The 16,290-nt window shown below is 49.9% G+C and overlaps 1 pseudogene; it reads left to right on the top strand.

The window, feature by feature from the left end:
• The first annotated feature begins 8,833 nt into the window (after window positions 1-8,833).
• Window positions 8,834-10,110, top strand: LOC136164090 (methylosome protein WDR77 pseudogene; annotated as a pseudogene).
• Window positions 10,111-16,290: the final 6,180 nt, after the last annotated feature.

Raw genomic sequence — 16,290 nt, 5'->3', positions numbered from 1 at the left:
CCCAATACCGAAGTGTTGCATGATTGGACAAAGAAATGGGCAAGTCACTTCCCCTCTCTGAGCCTCAGTTTCCCCGTCTGTGAAATGAGGATACCTTCCTCAAAGAGCCAGGTGTGCGCTCCCCGCCCCCGCTTCTAGGACGCAGCCTGGCACGTTATCATCTGTCCTCCCCTCCATCCACCTGTTCTTCAAGCTCGACTGACTCCTGGCTTGGGCCACGTGCTCCCCAGAGCCCCCTGCTCTTGGTGATTCATCACTCCCCAGGAACGCCCAAACCTGGCCCCCAGCTCAGGAGCTCAGAGGGATGAGTGGGTCCCATTCCTGCCAGACCATCCCGCAGAGAGGTGAGAGAAACTCAGAAGTAGGGCCCTGTAATTACATTCGCTTCACCCTCCAGCCCTCTCTCCTCACCCAACCACAGATGGGATAATGTCAGGGAGGAAATCTGTGTGCTTCGAAGCTGGCCCCAGGGTCAGAGATCTGGGCCTGCCTGCATCCTTGATGACTCACTGGGCGCCAACCTGAGCCATTCATTGTGTTACAAACATACCCTACACTTTCCCTCCTCCACACTTTTGCTCACAGGCTACCCTCCCCCTGAAAAGTCCTTTTTATCCTCCTCTCAACCCTTCAAACTCTTGGTCCTACCCCGTATCTTCTCAGTGAAGAGGGCAGCCACCGCCCTGAAAACACTACCTGGCCCCAGTAGGGATAACTAGCCTCCTGCATCTCAAACATGGGACTCCTCTATGGCCTCACAAATAACTAAAGTTACCACACAGCTAAGCTCATGACAAACTCTTCCACCTGCGTGCTGAGTGCTCACTCTTGTCTGACTCTTTGTGACCCCATGGACTGTAGCCTGCCAGCTCCTCTGTCCATGGGATTATCCCGGCATGAATACTGGAGTGGGTTGCCATTTCCTCCTTCAGGGGATGTTCCAGACCCAGGGATCGAACCCGTGTTTCCTGTGGCTCCTGCATCAGCAGGCGGAATCTTACCACTGAGCCACCTGGAAGCCCTAAACTCTCCCACCTACGTGGTCCCATTCAAGCCCTCCAGTAACCCTGAGAAATTAACTCCCATTTCATCCCGTTTACAGATGAGGAAAGAGGTTCAAAGAAGTAAAGTGACATGCGAGATGTAAACGGAGCACTTAATAAAAATCAACTGTGACTATTGTGGTTGCTACTATTTCTACTCAAAGCCACCCAGCTCATAAGGGCAGCACTAGAAGACCACCCAATCTGGCCCCAATCTCAGAACCCAAGGCCTGTCCCTGACATCCTACTGCCTCTGGGTGAAAGCAGATGTGACAATACCCAGTGCACCTCTTTTTCTGTCTATTCATGTCTTCAGCCCTAGTCTGAGACCCTTAAGTGACTTTGAGCCACCCAAGGACTGTTTGATTCACCTCTGGTGGGTCCCTCCCTTGACCTGGGCACAGCACAAGGCCTGGCACGGTAAGGCAGTGAAAGGGCCCCAAATGAATGAACTCATTCTGAATGTTTCCCACAAGCCCAGTGTCCTCATGCTGCCACTCAGCAGTCTGAAGTGAATCCTTCTCGTGGCCATCCACCCCAGGGTCATCTCCTTTTGACACTTCTGCCCCAAGGGTCAAATTTTCCATCCCTCAACCCCTCCTTTTCCAAGACCGGGTCTAGTAGAAAATGGCCAGTGGTCCAGTGGCTAAGATTCCGTGCTCCCAACGCAGGGGGCACTGGTTTGATCTCTAGTTGGGGAACTAGATCCTGCAAGCCGCAGCTAAAAATCCTGCATGCCACAAAGAAAAGATCCCACAAGCTGCAACTAAGACTCAGCCCAGCCAAATAAGTAAATAAAAATATTCTCTAAAAAAAAGAAAAAGAAGGCCTTCCTTGGTGGCTCAGTGCTAAAGAATCCGCCTGCCAATGCAGGAGACACGGGTTCAACTCCTGATCCGAGAAGATCCCACAGACCTCAGAGCAACGAAGCCCGGGCACCATAACTATTGAGTCTGTACTCTAGAGCCTGGGAACCGCAACAAGAGAAGCCGCCTAGAAGAGAATCCTGCTCACTGCCACCAACAATAGCTCTGGCTGGTTGCAACTAGAGAAAAGCTAGTGCAGCACCAAAGACCCAGCACAGCCCAAAATAAATAAATATAAAATAAATCGCCAAAGACCTCAACAAGCAATACCTGACACCCTGGTTCTGTCACCGCCTCTCATACCCTCTGCCGTCATGGAGGTCACTTCTCCTCTGAATTGGGCCTGATTATCCTGCTTAACCTCATAGAACAGTTGTGAGTGTCTGGAAAGCATTTTAAGAAACAGGCAGTCATCTGAAAAGAGGGAGGGATTAATAAGCTTGCACGTGTAGAGAGACAGCCCCTTCTGACTTTTTTTAGATTGAAACTTTCCAGAACAGGAAAAACAGAGGTCGTGCCCTCACCCTACCCACGAGAGAGGCAAACTGGGCTCTCACATCCCTGCGCTGCCCTGTACAGAGGCGCAGATCCCTCCCCACCCCATGCAATAAACTCACTGTGTTGCTTTGTCCTGGTGCCTCCTCCTCTGTCAGCCTCATCCTTCTCATCTGTAAAATGGAGATAATTGTTTCTGCTGCAGTTATCTCGGGGGACTAGTGAGGAGGTGGATAAAGAGGCTTCATTCCTCAGTATCCTGACCAACCCACCCACCCTTCTCCCCGTCTTAAATCTCTTGCAAGGGACCAGAATCACTCTGTCTTTTACACCTCCAAGGGCAAGATTGGAGTCAGCAGTTGTGTGATTCTGGCAAATCACCCATTCTCTTGGAGCCTCACTGGAGGGTTGGGATTCAGGATCACCACAGCTCTTCCAACCATATAATGCCATGTAAACTATGTCCATTGAGAGAAAACTGCAGTGATCATTTGGTCCATCCCCCTGTGCCCATCACCCAGCCGAGACAGATGCTAAACTGTCCAGATCCCAAGGAAGCAGGCTCTGGCTTCTTGGGCCACTCACCCCAAGAGTACTCTTATCTGATCTCACTGGGGCTCAGTTTTCAAACGTGCAACATGGGAATAATCCCCTGATCAAGCCCCTGGTGCCCCCTAGCATCCTCCCAACCATCCTTCCCATCCCTCTCACCATCCTCCCGTCCATGGGGACTCAGATGCACTCTGGCTTTGAGCCTCCTGTCCCCTTGCCTTCGCTCTCTGCACTGGCCTCTACTTCCTGCTTCTGACCCATTTACAGAGCAGGGCTGAAGCTATTCCTTATGAATATTCATGTAGGTAATGAGGGCTTAGGATCTGGGGAGAGGCATTAATGAGACACCATCCACCTACTGTCCCCACACATAGCCCCCTGTCAAGACTGCCCTCCATCCCAACAGGTGCTTGGGAGTTTGACGCAAAGATTGAAGTAGCCGCAATAATAATATCCACAGCAACCATTATTAAGTGCTTACAACATACCAGGCACCCAACTAAGGGCATCTCCTATAAGACGCTTTAAAGATGGGAACTATTTTCCCATTTAACAGATAAGGAAATCGATGCTCCAAGAAGTAACACTCACATAAGTCATATGTGAAACATGCACAGTGATTACACGCAGAGCAAGGATGGAATCCAGGTTTTGTCAGACTCCAGAACTGGTACTCTTAACTTGTGCCACACATATGCTTGGGGCCAAGCTCAGGAGCACATGGTCACGGGGCCACACCTGGGCCTCACATTCCAGCAAATGTGCTCACAGTGGTCTTCAATGACCAAGGCTTTAGAAAAGGGCTCAAGTGCTGGAAGTAACTCCATCTGGATAATGGGAAGACAAGTAGACGTGTGTGAGACACAGTATGCATTCACACACCCGCACACACAGTGTACCTGTGAGTCTAGAGGGTGTGTATGCCGGTAGAGTGCGTTGTGTGTGCCTGGCAGTGAGTGTGTGTGACACAGATGCCCCTGAGGTTGCCCGGAGATGCACCGTTCTGCCACTGTTGTTCCTTTTCCAATTGACCAGGGGGCCTGCTGGGTGACAGGTCAGGGCGTGTGGTGTGGTCAACACAGTCCATGCCCTCCTGGAGCGACAGTCTGGTGGCTTTGTACCCAAATTTGGCAACACTGAAGAAGGAGCCTTTGTGGGAGGTCTTCTTCATGGGATGCGGCTGGAAGGTAAGGGACAAGACTCTGGGGAAAGCAGAAAAGTAGGCCATGCCGGGCGAGGAGCTACTGAGGACCCCCTGACACTTGCCAGAGGTAAGGGACTCTCCGAGGGTTACAGGTCTGAAAAGTCTCTGGATGCTTCCCTCACAGATATCAAAAGTCTGCCACAAATGCACATGGAGGCACTGTGTGTGTGTGTGTGCACAGGTGATTATGTGTGATATTTCTATATGCGAGTTCATGTCAATAAGGAGAGGACATGCTTGAATTAGAGAACATGGGAGAATCGTGTGTGGTGTGTGTATATGGGTTTCACATATACACAGGGGTGTGTGTGTAAGTGTACATGAGTGTGTGGACAGCAAGGTCTATTACTGTCAGGGAGAAGGAGGAGGGAAAAGAGTGTCATTCAACCCAGGCTCACATTCATGAACCTCAAAATACATCAAAAAAAGATGGATGGGTGGAGGGGTAGAGAGATGATGGACAGATGGATGAATGGATTCAGATGGACTGATGGGTGAATGGAAAGGGAGATAGAAATGTGATAAAGCAAAGATTGCAAAATGTTCATTGTAGATTTCAGAAGGTGAGGATATCGGTGTTCACTGTACAGTTGTTTCAGTCTTTCTGGATGCTTGAAATTTTTCATAATAGAATGTTGGAAAGCAATGTACACACCAAGAAGGCTGGATGTCGAGTTCCAGGGACTCGTGCACAAGATGGAAAGAAGACTCTCATCGTACAATTTGAAACTGTTTCCCATTGCCAGACCACACAGCACTGTGAACTCATCTTTTATAACTCTTGCAATTATCTTATGAATCTCTCAATTGCATTGGATTTGTGAGTGTGTTTGTGCATGTTAAAGATATTAATTTATTAAATAAAAATGTGTGTAGCACACCACAACTGTGGCCAACCTGTTTCAGCATGTCTTCATTTTTAACTAACCAAGAGCCTCAAAAGTCAGGTTCGGGCCTCTCTTAGCCTGTGAGCGTCCCTGCTGTGCGGCGTGTGCGTGTGGGCTTATGCGTATGTGTGCATACAAGCAAATGTAGGGGTGTGAGTGCACGTGAGTGGGTGAGGCTAACACCCATGGGAGCGCCCACCCAGGAGCTCAGCCTCCTCGAAAACCCCATGAAGCCAACACTGTTCCGGGAGAAGGGAAGGGCAACCACCAGCCCCAGGGCAGCCTTGGGGACTGAGAACTCTGTCATCTAAGGCTTGGAAACGCTCAGGCCAAGCGGCGTCCCCTGGGCAGTAGTAGGAGTGTGGGCGGCAGAAGCTGAGACATTTCCCCGGGAGGGCGGGGCAAGGCAGGGTGTCCATCGGCCCCGGGGCGCCTCCCTTCCTCCCCACACTCTTGCTGCCTCCTGTCCAACCACTCTTCCTCCTCTGCGCTGTGCCTGTAGGCTCAAAGGGTCAGCAGCTCCCATTGCACAGAAGGGGAGACTGAGGCCTGGAGGGAGCAGAGCGGCCCAGGCCACACAGCAAGGTAGCAGCAGAGTCAGAACTGAGCTCCAGCCTGTGTCCTGTTCTCTGCGCCACTGCCGGCCACCTTCACGAGTCCCACCTTCCATAGGGGGAGAGGGGAGGGGCAGTCACTGTAGGTGAGGGTCCAGGCCCAGCAGACCCAGCATGGAAGGCCCTAGAATGCCCCTCTGCCTGTGTGGATCACATACAGGATCCAGGAGGCCACGTGGGTACCAGAGACAGCCTGACTGGGAGGCTGGACTTGCGTGCTAATCCCAGCTCTGCCACAGACCCTGTCCAAATGGCCTTGGACAGCTACCTGCCCCTCCAGGGCCTCAGTTTCCCCTGCAAACTGCTCTAGGTGAAGTACAGCAGTGGCTTTCACTTATTTGGAAGCAGAACCTCAAGCAGCAACGTGAGTTGCTGCCCCAATCAATATGCAGGGATGGCAAATAGGTATTCAGTCAGTGGACCCCCTCATTTCCCCTCCACCGAGGAGCTAAAGGAAGTCCCACCCAATCGCAGAACCAGGGGTTAAGAGACCAGGCTCCAGCACAGAACAAGGCTGGGCCACTTACCAGCGTGCAAGGCTCTCCAAGCCTCAGCTTGCTCCTCTGTGAAAGGGGGTTAAACAGTATCAACCTCCTAGGGCTGTGTGAGGTTAAATGAAGTAAGTCACGGCCAGTGCTTGACACGTGAAGAGCAGGTGAAAACTTCAGGCAGGGACTTCCCCAGTGGTCCAGTGGTTAAGAATCCACCTTCCAAGGCAGGGGATGTGGGTTCAATCACTGGTTGGGGAACTAAGATCCCACATGCCATGGGTCAACTAAGTCCGAGCATTCTAGATCCCGCACCCCACAACTAAAGAAGCCCCTGCATGCCACAATGAAGAGCCTGTGCGCTGCAATGAAGACCTAGTGTGCAGCCAAAACTACACACACACACAAAAAAAAACTTCAGGCAACAGTGGCTGTTACTACTAGTCACCCCCAGATGAGAACCATGCATAAGCCAGCTGGCCTCACCGTGAGTTGTATCTATTGTTCTGGCCCCAAAGCCAGTGCATTTTGCAGCTGCTACCCCAGATTCCTCAGCCTGCCTGTCTCTGCAGCTGCTCTGGAATAGCTGGGCAGGCAGAGGCTGCTTTGAGGCCAGGCCTGGCCCTGGGGAGGGGAAGCGGAGGACACCCTGTAATCAGGACGGGCCATGGAGCAGGGTCTGGTTCATCTGGATGACCAAGCCTCCGGGAGGCCATCATTAGCTCCCCTGCCTTGCCCCAGGCCCTGACCCGGCTCCTGAAACCCCAGAGAGAAGGCAACAGGTATTTAGTCAAAGCCTTTCATTCTCAGGGCCGTCCCCCAGCTGCCTAGGGACACAGGCAGGGGGGAAAGTCTCCCTGAAGCCAGGGGCCTCACCCCACCAGGCAGCCATCAGCTTCAGCAAGGACGGGCGCTTGGAACTGGGAATCTTGCGATGTTGGAGCTGAAGGAAACTCAGAACCACATAACGTATAGAAATACATACAGTGGAATATTATTGTCTCTAAAAAGAGGGAAATTCTGACATGCCACAACATGGATGAACCTTGAGGACATCATGCTAAATGAAATAGACACAAAGGACAAAGAGTATATGATTCCACTTATATGAGGTCCTTTGAATAGTCAAAGTCATAAAGACATACAATAAAATGGGAGCTCCCAGGGGCTGGGGAGAGAGGACAATGAAGAGTTATTTAAAACAAACAAAAAAACACATCTAGTGTCTGCTCTTATTTAACAAGTGGGGAAACCAAGGCTGAGATGTGGAAGGAACTTACGTGCACACAAAGGGTGAGTATTAAGAGACGCCCCCTGACTTTCTGATCCTTTCCAGGCAAGCCCCACTCTCACCCCCACCCCCACCCCCAGCTGGCCATTCCACCTCCTAAACCTGACTGCAGCTTCCAGCTGACTCTTTGGCACCCCTTCCAGTGCAATTTCTTCCATTTTTTTTTTTAAATAACTTTCCTCCTTTACTCCAGGTTTTTTCCTCCCAGTTTTAAAATATTCCTGTCCCACAGGAAAGAGGGACCTCATCTGTTTGTTTCACCCCAGGATTCCATCTCCCAGATTCGCATCAGGCAGGACATGACCCAGGGTGAACACATGAATTTTAGGAAATTGGGAAAATACAGGAATACTTTTAAAAAAAGAAATCACCTGTGGTCTCCCACCTTCAACATGCTTCAATGTATCTTGTTCTTTCTTTAAATTTATCTTGTGGAAGTATAGTTGATTTACAATGTTGTGTTAATTTCTGTTGAACAGCAAAGTGATCCAGTTATATATATATAGACATATTCTTTTCCATGTTCTTTTCCATTATGGTTTATCACAGGATATTGAATGTAGTTCCCAATACTATACAGGCTTCCCAGGTGGCGCTAGTGGTAAAGAACCTGCCTGCCAATTCATGAGACTTAAGAGACATGACTTTGATCCCTGGGTGGGGAAGATCTCCTGGAGGAGGGTATGGCAACCCACTCCAGTATTCCGCCTGGAGAATCCCATGGACAGAGGAGCTATACTATACAGTAGGATTTTGTTTCTTATCCATTCTATATATACTAGGTTGCATCTGCTAATCCCAAACTCCCAATGCATTCCTCTCCCACCCCCTTCCTCCTTGGCAACAAGTCTATTCTGTGTGTCTGTGAGTCTATTTCTGTTTCATAGATAAGCTCATTTGCGTCATATTTTAGAATCCACAGATGAGTGATGCCATATGATATTTGTCTTTCTCTTTCTGACTTACTTTGCTTAGTATTATAACCTCTAGCTGAATCCATGTTGCTGCAAATGACATCGTTTCATTCTTTTTATGGTTGAGTAGTATTCTATTGTAGGTATGTTCCACATCTTCTTTATCCATTCTTCTGTGGATGGGCATTTAGGCTGTTTCCACGTCTTGGCTATTGTGAATAGTGCCGCATTGAACATAAGGATGCATGTATCTGTTTTAATGTGATATATCTTATTCTAAGCGCTATTAACACTTAAACACAATTTTAAAGAAAGATTAGCACTCACTACATGAATAGTTTTGTGTCCTGACTTTTTCATGTACCATTTCACCATAAGCATTTCCCTGGTCATTAAGATGTTTTCTTGGGGAGAGACCACTTGGGGTCTGGCGGAGCTGAATTTCTGGCAGTCCTCCAGTTGGGGGCTAAGTTGGTACTATGGAGCTGCAAAAGGAAACTTTACCCCGCCTTGTGCCCCTGGCGGCCTGGGAGTGGAACCTTCCCCTTAACGTGCCCGCCTGTATGGAGCATCCGTTGGAGGCTGGGAGGTACTGGTCGGGTCGGGTGTTCCTGTTCCAGTTTCCAACTTGAGTTTCCAGCTTGAGCAGCCAGCTGCTGGGCTGGCTCCCTCTGGCCATTTATGGACCCTTGTACTGCCCCCAAGGAAGATTTCTACTTCACTGGAGTCCAGGCAGAGGCCAGAGTAGCTGACTCACTTGATACCATCAGAGCCAGAGGTATGCTAGCGGCTTCCAGCTCAGGTGCTGTTGAATTGTGGGTACTGGATAAGAATGAGACATTCATCGGCAGCAAGTTCTACAAGTATAAGCAGATGACCTCGTGTCTACAGGGTCCTGGGCTGTGGCACACACGCTGTCAGAGGAAACAAAGACTTGTACATCAAGATCCGGGACCTTGTTCAGCAGGTGGTTCTGAATCCAGACCGAGTTCACTCTGGGCAGGTCACCTGTGTTGCAGCCTCTCCCCACAAGGACTCCATATTTCTTTTCTTTTAACTATTTTTCACTTATTGGTAACTCACATCATTCTGAATAGCATTTGAAGCCTTGTTTCAAGCAGAATTAGAAGCCAACCCAGTAATAGTTGAGATTTATGATACGCTCACCGTGGTTTTAATTTCGGCCATAGATCAGTTTTGAGCTATTACAGAGAGAACTCTTAGTGTATTCATGATACATAGTAGCTTTCATATTTCCCTTTACTCTAGCAAGGGACTCCGTGTTTCTTTCATGCAGTGAGGACAGGAGAATTTTACTGGGGATACCCCTGTCCCAAGGCAGCATCAGCCTACCTTCCTACCTCCCTGGCTTGATATCCTCGGCAGAGAGAAGTCTTTGTCTCCGGTGATAAGAAGCGATTGTTTCCCTTGTGGACACCAAGAGTGCAAGCTGTGTCCCCAGCACAGGTGCACACTCCCAGGGCGTCACTGGGCTGGTGATCTCCCCACACAGGGCCCCCTTCCCGGCCTCTGTCGGTGAAGCCTGCTCACCCAGGCTGCTCACCTTTCCAAGGTGTTTAGAACCTGAGCCCACAGAGACTTTGTGAGCAGTGCTATTTGGCCCCTGCTCAATCACTCCCTTCTTACTGCAGTGGGCTGGGACCATCAGGTCGGCCACCGTATCCTGCCCACAGAACCCCTCCTAAGAGTGTTGCCAGGTAGACTGGATTTTAGACAGAAAGCAAATCCCCCATGAGTATCCACTCCCTTTGCCCCTGTCCTCTCAGCTTGTGAGACAACACAAGAGCCTTATGTAGTATGTGATTTTTGTTTTTGTTTTGCGATTTATTTATTTATGGCTGTGCTGGGTCTTCATTGCTGTGTGTGGGCCTTCTCCAGTTGCTGTGAGCTACTCACTAGTTTCAGTACCCAGGCTTCTCATTGCAATGATTTCTTTTGTTTCAGAGCACAAGCTCGAGGCACACGTGCTTCAGTAGTTGTGGCATGTGGGCTCAGAAGTTGCAGCTCCTAGGCTCTAGAGCGCAGTTGTGGTTCATGGGCTTAGTTACCCTGCCACATGTGGGATCTCTCTGGACCAGGGATTGAACCTGTGTCCCCTGCACGGGCCGGCAGATTCTTTACCACTGAGCCACCAGGGAAGCCCTATACGATATGTTCATATCCCAGATCTGTGCAGTTAATAGGCATCATCTCTCAAACTGGGGGAGGGCTGGATTCTGGGGTCGTGTAGTCACAGAAGAAAAACATCCTTGAACATGGATATGTATGTGTATGGGTAGATACATAGGTTTTTTTGGCAGGGGAAATAAAAAACCCATCCTGCATCTCTCCCAGACCCAATTCCCACCCCCCCAAAGTCAGCAAAAGGGGTTTTGTTTTGCTAAATAAAAAGTTTTTTTAAGTCAGACCTTTTTTTGTTTGCTTGTTCTGGCACACCGCGCAGCATGTGGGATCTCAGCTCCCTGCCGAGGAATCGAACCCATGCACCCTGTGTTGGAAGCGCAGAGTCTCAACCACTGGAGCACCAGGGAAGTCTCAACAGAAGGTTTCTTTGCTTCATATGTAGCTATGCATGAGGAACTGGCCATGTCTGGATGGGGTATGAGATGTGGGCACGCCTGGGTTCTTGGAAGCAACTCATAGACTACTCATAGAGATAGGAGCAACTTTATTTTTTTTTATAGAGTCGAATTCAGCTCTATCACAAGCAGTGTTTACATTCACTTTCAGCTCGGCTCACCTTGCAGAAAAGCCAGGACACTCACCACAGTTTTGCTCATCTCCCTGCTATTAAACTGAGCCAGAAGCCTAGTTTCTGGCTAAATAAGAAGTTTGGCTGGCACCTATGTAATGTCCACCCCTTACTCCCATGGAGTTGTGTATACCCTCAAAAGAGATGAGTGTATTTCTGCCACAGATGCCATTGAGAAAAGTTTCAGGATGGAGAGCTTAAGGGCATTTCAGTTAAAAACAGACACAGACTTGCTCAGGAATGTCTGCCAACTGCCTGGGCCCTGACCCTCTTTGCCTCTGGGCCCCTGCCTCTGGATACAGGAAGCCTGGATGCTATCTGGGGGGACTCTGAAGATTTTAAATGCAGCATCAGAGAGAATTGGAAGTTCTGGTCAGTGAAATAAAAAGTTGATTTGTTGGTTTTTGTTTTTCAAAGAAAGGATGTTTTCTTAACAGCACCGAGAGTGATTCTGTCCATGGGTGTCCTTCACTCAGAAGTCACCGTCTCAGCAAGCCTCCTGGGACCACTCAGCTTAAAGTGGCCCTTTACTCAATCACTTTATTTTCTTCATGACGTGTATTACTATCTGAAACTATCTTAGTCCCTACTCTGTTCCCTAGTGTCCTTTTTAAATGCATTTAATGTATCTATTTATCTATTTATTTGGCTCACCTGGTCTTAGTTGCAGCGTGTGGGATCTAGTTCCCTGACCTGGGATCAAACCCAGGCCCACTATATTGGGAGCTGGGAGTCTTAGCCGCTGGACCACCAGGGAAGTCCCCTTCACTTGTGTCTTGTTTGCCTGCTTATAAAACTAGCCATGATGCAGTTTAAGTCCCAGGACAAGAGGAACTAACGGACCACTGGCACTTAGCATGCAGCTCCCCTTATCAAACATTCATGGACTGTGTGCCAGGCAGAGTCCTAGTTCCTAGGAGCACAGCAGTGAATAAAACAGACAAAAACTTTACACGTCACTGGGGAATGAATGAACGAAAGGATGAATGAACTGGATGAATGAATTGGACAAATGAATGAATTTACCTCCTGTTGTTAGACATTTAGGTCAGTGCGCCTTAAACTTTCCCCTGATTTACCTCTCAGGAAATGTCTTTAAATTCTCACATTTGATCATTCAAATAAATGTAAAGTTTGCATTCTACACAGAGTGACCAACTTGTCCTGTTTTGCCTGGGACTTTTCTGGTTTTTAGCACTGAAAGGCTCATGTCCCAGGAAAACCTTTAGTTCAGGGCAAACTGAGACAGCTGGTAACCCTAACTCTTCACTCTAATATATTCATGATTTCAAAAAACAGCTTTATTGAAATATATTCCATATACAACAAAATCCACTTGTTTTAAAGTGACAAATCAGTGGGTTTTAGTATAATCACAAGGTTGTACAATCACCACCAATATTTAATCCCAGAACATTTTCAGCACCCCAAAAAGAAATCTTGTGCCCAAGAGTCCTTCCATTTCTCTCCTGCTTTTGGTCATTTGTGGACAACACCTCCTCCTGGATAACACCCAGGCTCACCTGCCACTGCATGGACTCACTGATGGATTCACTGATGGAATTCACAGATTTCATCACAGTCTGAGGGAATCACTAGTTCTTGGGGCCATCTTCCTGGGCACACAACCTCTGAAGAAGAACCCCCTGGTTAGGAAGGGCCCCTCAATTGGTTTAATGCTCTGCTGTCCCCACTTTGAAATTCTGAATGATTTTTTAACAAAGGGTCTCATGTGTTTATTTGGCACCGGGACCTGTCCATTATGTAGCCTGTCTGGCTTGTTTACCTTCCGCCTCTCACACAGGTTAACACACTCTTGACCTCAGAATCTGCCCTACCCTCTTATGCCCTAGTGCCTGGTGGAAGCTGAATGAACGACTACTCAAAATGCATGAATAAAATGAAAGAATCACGGGAAGAAAGGAAGGAAGGGGGAAAGAAAAAGAGGAAGAGAGAAGGCATGGAAGGAAGGAAGGAACAAACGAAGAAAGAAATTCACATGTTATACCTCGAGGAATAAGGTAGGAGGAATTTTCAGTGTAAACAGAAGTCAAAAGAACATTCCAAGCGAGGGGACAGTGTGGGCAAAGGCACCCATGGGTGAAAATTCCCAGAGGGCAGAAAGGACCAGGAGGCCCTGGGAAATGTGGTTGCACTGGCCTCAGCTGGATTCCGGGGGGTGGGGAAGAGGGGGAGGCAATGGCTGCTCTCTGAAAGAAGCTCTTTCCCTGACTGGGGGCAGGGAGAAAGCCCTGGAACCAGGAAGAGGGGTGCTAAATAGTGCCTCCAGAGGGACCTCTTCTGTCATGGGTGGTTGGAGAGGTCAGGCCAGGAAGTCCAGGGGAGCCGGTGGGGGTAGCATGGCTCAAATCTAGGCCATCAAGGCTCAGTGATCTTAATGACTCCAATGGAAATGCCTTTGCCACCACTGGGACAACCTCAGGGCTTTGGCTCAGGGCTCTGCACCTCTTGCCTGGTGCCCTAGAAGCAATAAGGCTTCTCGGGGCCCTGGGCCCCCCCCGTCCAGCCCACCCTTGGCAGCTAGATAGTCCTCAGGGTCCCAGGACTAGTGAGAGGTTAGAAGAAGCCTCGGCAGGAGGGCCCCAGCTGCCTGCAGGGGCAGGAGATAATGACCTCTTGGGGTTTATGGGCATAGAACTTGGCCCTGCCAAGCTCAAGAGAAGAGGCCCAGAAGGGTGCAACCCACTTCCGCCCCACAGAGTTTAATATTGCCAACCTGGGTCCGTCTGCTCCTCCCCTCACCTCCAGACCTCGAAGCCACCGTGGCTTTCTTTCTGGCGCTTGATGAGTCAAGTTCATTCTCGCCTCAGAGCCTTTGCACTTGCTGTTCTCTCTGTCTGGAATGTTCTGGATCCCCCAGATCCAAGCTTGCCTGCTTCTTATCATTAGTGGGGTCTTGCCTCAAACACCACCTCCTCACTCAGGAATGCTGGAAGGGTCCACTCCAGCTGGACCCATGGCCAGCCCTTCTCCACTCCATGACTTGTTTAATTTTCAGACTGCCAGTCTCAGAATCTTACCCCCTATTATCTACTAGCTGGGGCAAGTTACTGAATCTCTCTGCTTCTATTTCCTCATCTATAAAATGGGGGCAATAATAACACTTTTGTCATTATGTTGTTGGAAGGAGTAAGTGTAAGTAAGTAAGTGTAAGTAAGGAGTAAGCACAGGCACATAGGATTCCCTAAATGGTAGCCATTGTGACCATCACCGTCTGCACGCCCCAACTCCCCCTGAGAGGACGGCCTGTGTCGGGCTTGCTCATAGCTGCAACCCCAGGGCCCAGAAGAGTGCTTGGTACAGAAAAGCCACTTCAGCAATAGGTTTTGATGTAACTGATCTCTTTGTTTCTCTCTTAATATTTTTCCCTTTTCCTATTCTCCCCACTCCCCATGCAAGAGAGGCTGTTAAGTGGACTAAAGGCCTCCCAAGGCTAGAACGAGAGGAAGGATGGACAGAGTGACGAGAGCAGAGACATCGTGGCTGCTGAGAGGTCCCTGCAGGTGGCAGCCAGAGCCCAAAGGAGGACCTACCAGAATGACCCCAGACCACAGCGTGACCCCAACTCAGCAGAACGATCCTTGTGCCCTCCACAGAAAAAGTGGAGAGGGATGTTGGCCCCGAAGGCCATTCAAAGCAAAAAAGGACAGTGGTGTCACCAAGGTGACCCATGCAGACCATGGAGACCCACAGGCCTATCCAAGCCTTAGCTCTATGTACATTCCTCTCCCCAACACCAACTCAGACACAACCCTGGGCTAACGAAAGAGAAAGTTCTACTTCTCACACCCTGAGTCCTGGCCTGGCAACCATACCTGGCCGTCAGCTAGGAAGTTGCATCACTGTGGCTCACTGACCTCTCTGGGTCTCAGACTGTCATCTGTAAGGGGGAGGCAGTTTCTCCCAGATGCTATTCAGTTTCCAGGCTTGATGAAAAGCGTGTAAGAACTTTATGTGCTATCTCATTTAAGCCTCTCAAAACTCCTAAGATAAGAACTACTATATTCTCTGCCTGACAGATAAGGGAAATAACGCCCCAAAAGACTCGTAACAAAACAAACCTGGTGTGGGGGTGGAGGGGCTGGTTTGGCTGGAATCCGCCTCACCTAACCCCAGGCCCACCCTGGGTAAGCAGAGAGTGACAATGTTTTCTAAACCACAAAGACCTGTGCTAGCGACAGGAGGCGGGGGAGGGGGTGGGGGGTGGGGGAGGGGGTGGGGGTGGGGGAGGGGGGGTGGCCCCGTGCAGAGCAGGAAAGAAGCGGAGTGTGACTCAGCCCTGGCCGATGTGCTGCAGGGAGACGTGCGGTGTCTGCCACTTGGGGGTGTGGCGCGGCCCAGCCTGGTCTGAGTGGTCAGCAAAAGGGCAGAGAAGCCTCGCCCCCTCCAGGCCCCAGTCAGCTGCCCAGGGAAGGCACCTGACTGGTCTCAGGAAGGCCGGGTCAAGTGCCAGCTCTGCCTCTGGCGCTCAGAGTGACCTCTGCAAGTCCCTCCTCCCAGAGCCTCAGTTTTCCCACCCGGCTCAAGTGCACAAGAACCTTGGCGGGAGGCTGAGTGAGCTGGCCACGCTCCTAGTTGGGCTCTCTATTGCCCCCTGGTGGACAGACTGATGCATGCTCCCATCAGTTCCCAGGTGAGAACCTGCAGAATCGCCCCTCCCTTCTTGATCCCTGACCCTGAGTAGGTAGAGGCGGCACCCACAAGTCTCGCTGTCAAGCCTCAGAGGAAGGCAAAGGTCCCAAGGGGATCTGGATGGGGCAGGAGAATTCCCAGGCCCTGGTTCTGCTCCTCAATCGCTGTGTGAGCTTGTGCTCACCTTCCTCTCTCTAGACCTGCTTCTCTTGTCTCTAAGAATGGGAGTTACAGATGAAGCCTGATCTGGGAAGCATAAGGCTTGGTTTCCATCCTTCTAAGGAGCTGCGTGTGTGTGTACTAAGTCACTTCAGTCGTGTCTGCCTCTTTGCAACCCTATGGACCGTAGCCCATCCTCTGTACCTGGGATTCTCCAGGCTGGAATACTGGAGTGGGTCGCCACGCCCTCTTTCAGGGGTTTTTCTGACCCAGGTATTGAACCCTATCAAATCCGTGTCTCTTATGTCTCCTGCATTGGCAGGCGGGCTCTTTAGCATTAGCACCACCTGG

This window comes from Muntiacus reevesi, chromosome 3, assembly GCF_963930625.1.
Source record: "Muntiacus reevesi chromosome 3, mMunRee1.1, whole genome shotgun sequence".
In the NCBI taxonomy this organism is placed as follows: domain Eukaryota; kingdom Metazoa; phylum Chordata; class Mammalia; order Artiodactyla; family Cervidae; genus Muntiacus; species Muntiacus reevesi.
The sequence above is the reverse complement of the archived record's forward strand: the minus strand, read 5'-3'. Positions and strand labels throughout refer to the sequence as shown.